Below are 8692 nucleotides of genomic sequence, written 5' to 3' on the forward strand. Positions count from 1 at the left end.
GCCCCTACACTGATCTCAGCATGGATGTCCCTGACTCCTGGAGACAGAGCTCCAGGAGTAAGAGAGGAGCCCAGGCACCCCCCTCCTTATGCCTCATTTGCTATAAGTCTTGCCAGGCAGCCTTGCCCACCCCCAACCCCGGCCTCAGTTTCCCCTCTGTAAAATGAGGGGTGATCTCAAGGCTCCTTCTGCTCAGATATTCCATTCCTAGCTCCCTGAAACCCCACTCCCTGTGGGTGACACAGGCTAGAGTTATCCGCTTGAAAGAATGTGTTGCCATTGACAACCATTCTTCTCCCTGACTTCTCCCCCAGAGGGACAGAGAGGAATGTCCCATTAATCATCCTGGCCTCTCTCTCTGCTCCCCAGTGGAGGGGGCCCAAAGCCCTAGGAGTATTTCATGAAAACTCTGGGCTCAGCTCTGCCTTCTCAGCCCTTGTGCCTGGAGCCTGTTCTTGTCAGCCCTGACTTCATGGGACCAGGGCAGTGGAAGATTTCCCAGGGTGGGTGGGCTCGGGATGGAGACTAGGGGTGGGGTGGGAGAATGGGTAGGAGAGGTAAGGGGCTGAGAGTGGGCTCATGTCATCGGAGGTCTGTGGGTGTCTCTTCTGTGTGGGGTCCTCTGCTGGGCAGAGCTGGGGATGCAGACAAAACCAGGTACAGTGCAAGGGGAGGAGACCTGTGATGGGCAATAAGGCAGCGGTGGGAGCCTAGGGGAGGCTTCTGGCCCAGCCTGGGGGTACAGCTGGGGTGGGAGGTGGGGCACCAAGGAACTTTCTGGAGGAGCTGGCGTCTGAGCATAGGTGGTTTGCTGAGGGGCTCAGCTGGCTGGAGCTGAGGGGTCCAAAGGGGGCGTACATGGCCAGGGGCAAGGCATAGAAGGCTGTGAATTCCCCCAGAGAAGCTGAGCAACTCAGAGGACGTCCAAGTGAGGTGGAGCAGACTTGGTTTTAGGAAGGCCCTCAGTGGCCAGGGTAGAGTGAGTGCCAGAGAGAGGTGAACCCCGAGCAGAGCATGGAGGTGGCCTGACCTGGGCTTTTGGGACCAGTGTCTCCCATGAATACCTCCAGCTGCTCCCAGGGTGAGTTATAGGAGTGCTGGGGGTGAATGGCAGGATTGGGTTCCACTCTCTGTCCCCCGACAACTGTAGGCACTGAGTGGCCCTGTGCACCTGGGCTCCAGTGCAGCGGGCTTCTGTGCTTCAGAAAAACAGGCCTGAAGCCATTCTCAGAAAGGCCTCCTGTGCAGCCTGGGTGGAAGATGAATTTAGAGAGGATCTTTGTGGACACCAAGCTGTTTTCCCCCCTGGATGACTATAGTAGTCTCTTCAGTGGGCACCTTAAAGTCCTTGCCCCCTGTGTTGGGTCGATTAGTGTCCCCCCAAATTCCCGTCTATCCAAAACCTGTACGTGTGGCCTTGTTTAGAACGAGGGTCTTTGCAGTTGAGATGAGATCATGCCAGATTAGGGTTGGCCCTAAACCCAATGTGGCCGGTGTCCCTATAAAAAGAGGGAAATTTGGCCACAGAGATGGACACACAGAAAGGAGAACGGCATGTGAAGACAGAGGCAGAGATTGGGGCAGTGCCAAGGAGCCCCAAGGGTGGCCGAAACCACCAGAAACGGGAAGAGGAAAGGGAGGATTCTTCCCAACAGCCCTCAGAGGAAGCAGCCCCGGGACACCCTGATTTAGGACTTCTGGCCTCCAGAACTGTGAAAGAATAAATTTCTGTTGTTCTCAGCCAGTCTGTTTGTGGTCATTTGTTACACCTGCTCCAGGAGACTAATACACCCCCAGCCCCAATCTGTTCTCCCCACAGCAACCTGAGGATCCTGGCCACATCCTTCCTCTGTTCTGACCCCACAATGGCTCTCATCTCAGGGTCAAAGCCAAAGTCCTGGCAATGACTTGCATGGCCCCATGTCATCTGTGCTGCCCCTTGACCACACTAACCATATCTCCTAGCCCTCTTCTTGCTCCCTAATTGTCTCCCAGCTACAATGACCCCAGCAAACCCACCACCACTGAGATGCTCTCCCTTTGGGCCCATAGTGAATTGTTCTAAGGACGGCGCTGGCATTTCCCTCATCCCTGTGTGGATGCTGCACTTCCTGCCAAGCGGCGTTCCCTCCTCTCCCCTTGAAACTGGGCTGGTGCTGGCTTGCTCTGGCCATGGAATGGGGCTGCAGTGATGCTGTATGAGTTTCAGGCCTAGCTCTTGAGAGGCCTGCTAACTTCCATTTTTGCCCTCTTGAGGTCCTTGCTGCCATGTAAAGAAGCTTAGGCTGGACCACCGAATAATGAGCAACCTCATGGAGAAAAAGAGGAAGGGAGAGAGAGGTGGGGAAGAGGGAAGAGGGAGGAGAGGGGAGAGGATGAGAAGAGAGGTCCAGCTAGCCCTCAGCTGTTTCAGCCCCCAAGACATGTGAATGAAGCTGAGCCCCTGGCTGGATGTAGCCACATGAGCGACTCCAGCTAACCCAAACAGAGCAGAAGAACCACCCAGCTGAGCCCAGCACACCTGCAGAATTGTCAGAGATGATAAAATGGCTGTCGTCTTAATCCTCAGAGCTTTGGGGGCATTTGTTACACAGCAATAGACAACTGACCCTGGGACCTTTGCACCTGCTGATTCTTCTGCCAGTAAAGCACTCTCTCAAGGGGTCCCATGGTTCTCCCTCTCCTGGTTCATTCAGGTTCTGTTTACATGTCATCTCCTCAGGGTTACACAATCTCCCCGCCTAAAATAATCCCTCTTTTCCATAACTTTAACCTCTTAGCTTTCATTTCCTTAAAGCCTGTATCACCACCAGACATTCCATTACACCTGTATTTGTTTATCAAACTGTCTGTCCCTCCCAACCAGGAGATCAGACTTGGTTTTTGTTCCCTGAGGTACCCCAGAGCCTGGCACAGAGCAGGAGCTCTATGAGGACCTGCTGAAAGGATAAATGGATAAAGCGCCAGCCCTTTTCCCAGTCCCCACCTCTCCTCTAGGGCTTCTGCCTGTAGCCCATGCCCACAGTGACCTTGGCACACAGCAGACCCTCCCTAAACAGTGTGTCAGTTGCACTGAATGTAACAACTAAAAACCTCCATGTTCTGACCCCCACCCCTACCCCAGTGAGCGGGTGGGGAGACACAGGCCCAGAGCAGGAAAGACTCAGCCCCAGGCTCAGTGGGTCAGCGATAAGCCAAGGTATCTTGACCTTTGGCCCCAAAATTGTGAGATTTCACTGAAAGGAAGCAATCACTAACTAACAGAGTTCCTGGTTTGTAATTTCACATGTATGATGCTTTAACTAGACTATGGAGGAGATGAGGGGTGTTCAAACAGACTGGGAAGGGGCCAGACTACTGTGCAATAGAAAGATCTAAGCCCAGGGTCGGGTATATGAACTGTGAGGTCTTTCTCTTTTGATATTAGCACAGAGGCATCTCCGTCGGGGTCTGATGAGTGGCCTCAAAGCCAAGCTGGTGGAGGGGGAAGGGACCGGGTCACCTGCACTTCCTGTCGCTGCCCAGATGAATTCCCAGGCCTCAGGTTTGGGGCTTCTACCTGCTGGGAGAGGGTGGGAAGAGCCTTGCTATGTCTCCCTGTGTGCTTCCTCAGGACAGGGTGTGATGGTTGCCAAGGAGTCAGGGCCTTGTTTGGTGATACAGGGCTATGTAGACCTTTGGGAGCCTTTAGCTGGCTGTCTTGTGTGAGGTGAGTGGGAGCCCCACCCCATCCCATGAGTCATCCCAAAGGTAGGTCCTTGAAGACAATTCCCCAGGGCTTGGCATGCCCCACCCTAGCCCCTCTGGGAATCCTGGGCCCACTGCCTTCACACTGGAACTCTGGAGCTGGTGACATATGGACCAGGAAGAGGGGACACGACAGGGAAGCTGGCTTCTGCCAGGACATTCTGGTCATCAGCCTAAAGCTGTAGAACAAGAAGGCAACTATGGGCCACCTGGCCAGATACTCAGAACAGGAAGGGACCATATTAGCAGGCAAAATGATTACTGAGCACAACTCCTGTGCCAGACCTTGGGCTCAGCACTGGAGATACAGTGGGGAGGGAGCTAAACAGACTTGATCCCTGCCCTCAGGGAGTTACTGCTTAATGGAGAAAAGAGGCAGTCACCAAATAATGATATGGCTGATTGGCGAGTCATGATTGTGAGGGATCATTTATCCCATGGTTGAGTGAAACATAGTGTAAAGCTACAGTGACCAAAAAGGTCCAGTACTGATGCCCGAAGAGACAGATTGATCTAAGGTGTGAATCAGTGTCTGGAAGCTGATCCGAACACACACACACACACACACACACACACACGAATCAGGAATGAATGTCTCCATGACCCTTGAGTTTGTTTTCTAAATCATAGCAGCAATGGTTTCTGGTGTCCGCACCCTCAGGCTGTGGGTCCAGTAACAGTCGCTTTAGATGGCTTCTCTCCATGTAAGGCCCCAGCTCTGACCCGGCTTAGGAAAATGGCAGTGGGTAGAGGTGGGGTCTCTCCCGTCTTGAGTCTGTCCTGGTTCTACTCCCCCCGCCCCCAACGGCCCCCTTGTTGCTGCTGTCATTTCTGCCACATATCGGCACTGCTGGGAGTGGCTTACTCTGGGATGTCCAGTTATCCCCTAGCAGGAGCTGCCCAGCTCCCTGGCGCGCCCCTGTCAGGACTGTGGGACAAAGAATCCCCCAGCCTGGCCATGTGTGTGCTTGTCTGCTGCCTGGCTCCGCTGTTGTCACTCGCAGCGGCCCCAGGGTGAATGCAGGACCAGGAGGGACTCCTGGAGCCCTGTGGGTCTGGGAAGGAGCCCTCACATCAATACCTGAGGAGATAAACTCAGCCAGCTGGTGCCTCGAGCAGGCCGTGGGTGTGAGTGTGGACACCCCTGGTGGACACACATGGGAGCTTGTCCAGAATCAAGCTGAGAGGGGACATTGAAGACTGACCACGTCTGTGGTGTATGATAAAAATGATATTTCAAACTGAGAGGGAAAGGACTGATTTTTCAGTATTTTAGGTTTTTTTAAAAAATAATATTTGGAGTTTTTATGGAGTCTTCATTAAATCATTGGCCATTGGTGATTAATTCAACCTCCAGCCCCTCTCTCCTCCCTGGAGGTAGGGGTGATGGGGCTGAAAGTCCCAACTCTTCTCATCACATGGCTGGTTCCTTTGGTAACAAGTCTCCATCCCGTGGTTCTCTAGGGGCTTTCCAAAAATCATCTCATTGACAGAAACTCAGATGTGGTTGAAAGGGGCTTGTTATGAAAAACAAAACACACCCCTTTCACCTTCATTACTCTGGGAACAAAAGATGACCTTTAGAAGCTCTGCACTGGGTACCACAAAGACCATAATATACGTCACAGCTGCCACAGGTAACTGATACAGGGACACACACCGAACTGAGGGAGGGGCAGGCGTGGACGAGAGATGGGCATGAAGAGAAAAAGTATTAAAATAAAAGCAGAGTCTGTGCAGAGTAGTAATGAAGTGTGCCAAAGTCTGAGAAGGAAGGTGAATCACTTGTTCCTGCAGGCCCCAAATTAAACACGGAGAAAAAGGAGAGAGAGAGTTCTGCCTGCGTCTCTGAAGACCCGAGATTAATATCCAGCTCTGCCACTGCCCACCACGGGGCTGCAGGAAGTTCCTCTCTCTGTTGGGGCCCCAGTTTTTTCATTTGTATAATGAGATTGATAAGAATGCCTGCCCTGCCCACCTCTGGGGACCTGGGGACCTGGGGACATGATGAGTCAATCAACAAGAACATGCTTTCAAAAGAAGCCTGCCCTTCCCACATTTTGATGGCTGCTTTCAATTGCCTTTTAAAAGGGAGCGAGAGAAATGTAAATATATATATGTATTAATATATATTATATAAAATGTATAATATAAAAACCTATACATATGTATTTTATATACATAAATGTATTATTAGCATATATGTTATATATACATATTAGTAAAGATAGATATATAGAGAGCAACACAATATATATATAGCAAATCTATACATCTGAGAAGAAGGGGATCCAGAGCAAATATAGAAAAATGTCGACAATTGTTGGGTCTGAGTGAAGGCTGTATATATGAGCATTCATTGTACCATATACTTTTAACTTTTCTATAGGTGTGGCCATTTCTGTAGTAAAATGCTGGGGAGATGAAGAAAGGCTTTCACCGCTGGGTCTGATGCGGACTTATCAGCTTGGCCCCAGTCAGATCCACTCATGTCCCCTCTCTTCTGAGTCTGGGCCACGCAAAGTGTGGCTCAGCCCAGACTCAGAAGAGAGAGGGACATGCTCTCTCACCAAGGCCCACATATTTGTTTAAAATTCTGTTGTCCAACCTCTGCATCCTATAGCTAAATGCTAATCCCAGGATGACCTACCCGATTCTGAAACACAGCAGTGTCACCACCAGTGGGCTGAAATAGCTGTTTTATGGAGGGGCCTGTGCAAGACCCTGGGAGCCCTTCCTCCCCGCAGTAAGGAGAGCCAGTTCCTGCAGAGAGCTTTCAGCAGGAGTATGATAGAACATACTCTATGCTGCAATGATTAGAAGTTGGAGGTGCACGCCAGATGCTAGTGGAGCGTGGAGGGGCGGTGCCAAGGCCAGTCAGGGCACATTTCTAACAGTGCGGACCCTGGGGGAGGTAGAACTGAAAACGAAAGTTCCCTGAGTATTGCAAGGTAGTGAGGGACCTTTGGAAGAGACTGGCCTAACCAAAAGTGCAGAGGGGCAGAAGGACAAAGCAGCAGGCCCAGGGTAAGAGGCGGTATCAGCGGCTTTTTGGCTGAGGCTAACCCAGCGCGCACCAGGACTCTCTGCTCCTCATTTGCCTTCCCTGAGCCAGCCTTTGCTCTGATTTTGCCGCGCCCACCCCACCCCCCCATCGCTCCCTGCCGCCAGTTTCTTGGGGCTGAGTCAATCACTGATGAAACAGAGTAACTTTAAATATTGAAAAGTCCAGTCACGAAAAACCTACTAGGTAATTACGTAGTGTTGGCACGAATACTTTTCTTTTTGAAGTTCACTATAATAAACAATTGGCATAGTTTAAGTATTTTTGGAAAGAAAATTAGTGTATGTGGGCTGGCAATCAAAGAGCGTGTAAATGCATTATAACAACTACAGAATATTTGTAATGGTTTTTTAAAAAAAAAATTTTTAAGTACTCCTCAAAAGAGATTGAGTTTGGAGAGGGCGTCTCTGGCCAGGCTGGTACTTGGGGCAGGAAGCTGCGAGGGGCTGCAGCTCCAATCCAGGTGAGACAGTGTCAGTTCATGCTCTGCCCACCTGCCCTGGGCCCCATCCGGGAATCTCCTATTTGAAGAGGGATTGCCCTGCCCTGGCAGTGGCCACAGAGAGAAGGTAGGTCACCTGGATGAGGAGAGGGTGATGTCGAGGAGCCCCTTCCAGGGGCCAGGTTGCGGGGGGACAGCAGGGAGTGCCCCCAAGCTTGCCTCTGGGTATGATCCTGTAATTTGGGTGGGTGATCTTGGACACGGGGCCTGCCCCTCTCTATGCTTCCTCTAGAAAATGAGGGTAACTCCCTCTGAGCAGGGGGGCTGTGGGGAGCGCTAGTTGCCTGGTTGGGGACTGTTTGGATGAGGAGATTCCACAGGGCGTGGCAGGACTGTCAACCGGTGCCTGGCCCGGGGGCTGCCTCCTCCCTTCCAGCCCCTCCCTGGGTAGGCCTTTGTGGAGGGGGGTGGAGGGGTGTCTGGGCTTGTCTTGGAGGCAACAATTGATTGTTCTCTCCAGCCCCCTCCCTGGGAATGCCAAATCCACGGGGCCAGCAGATTATGCCCCTAAACCTGTCCAACCAGTGGTTTGGGAGGAGGGGGCACCTGGGAGGGGCAGCAGGAGGTGCCAGAGCTGCCTCCCCCAGCCCAGCACAGACAGCTGAGTTCAGAGGCTCTGGACACTGCAGGAAAGACTTTTAAACAGACTGTTGGATGCTCAGCCTGGCCATGGGACTCAGTGAGGGACAGTCTGGGCTGTTGATGCCACTACTGCTATTGCTGACCTGCCTTCAGCCAGGGATAGGCCTGGGTGAGTGAGGGTGGGGGTGAGGGTGGGCTTCAGGAGAACAGACCTGCCCCCAGCTGCCTCTTAAGCCCCAAATCTGGGACTAGGACCTAGGTGGGTCAGGAGAGACAGCCCACCAAAGAGGTCACAAGACAGACATCTGTCCCCTCCCCCGCCCCGACCCCAAGTTGTAAAAGATGCAATCCCCCTATCTCTGAGCTCTACTGCTTTTCTCTTTCATTCTCTCTCTCCCTTCCTCTCCCTCTGTTCCTCTCCCCGCTCTTAAGCAAACGTTAACTACCTGCTGTATGTAGCATACGCTGGGCCTCAGAGGTAAAACTGGGAGCTGAGAGAAAGATGGGTTCTAGCACTGAAACTTGGCAGTTAAATGGAATTAAATTGAACTGAATTGAACTGAACTGAACCAAAAGGGGGAGAAGATTCTGGAAACATGCATAAAGCTCTTTTTTCTGTGTCTCTCTGGTATTTGGGGCTGGAGAGAGGAGGGGTACTAGTCCCAAGGGGCCCAGGGAGGAGTTAGAGGTTCTGAGTGCCCCGGCAGCTGGGCTGGATATGGGCATAGGGCTCGGGCTTCTTATCCTCCCCAGCTGTCCCTGCCCTTTCCCAGATGAGGCTGTGAGGGGCTGAGAGG

This window comes from Pteropus vampyrus, unplaced genomic scaffold, assembly GCF_000151845.1.
Source record: "Pteropus vampyrus isolate Shadow unplaced genomic scaffold, Pvam_2.0 Scaffold193, whole genome shotgun sequence".
In the NCBI taxonomy this organism is placed as follows: domain Eukaryota; kingdom Metazoa; phylum Chordata; class Mammalia; order Chiroptera; family Pteropodidae; genus Pteropus; species Pteropus vampyrus.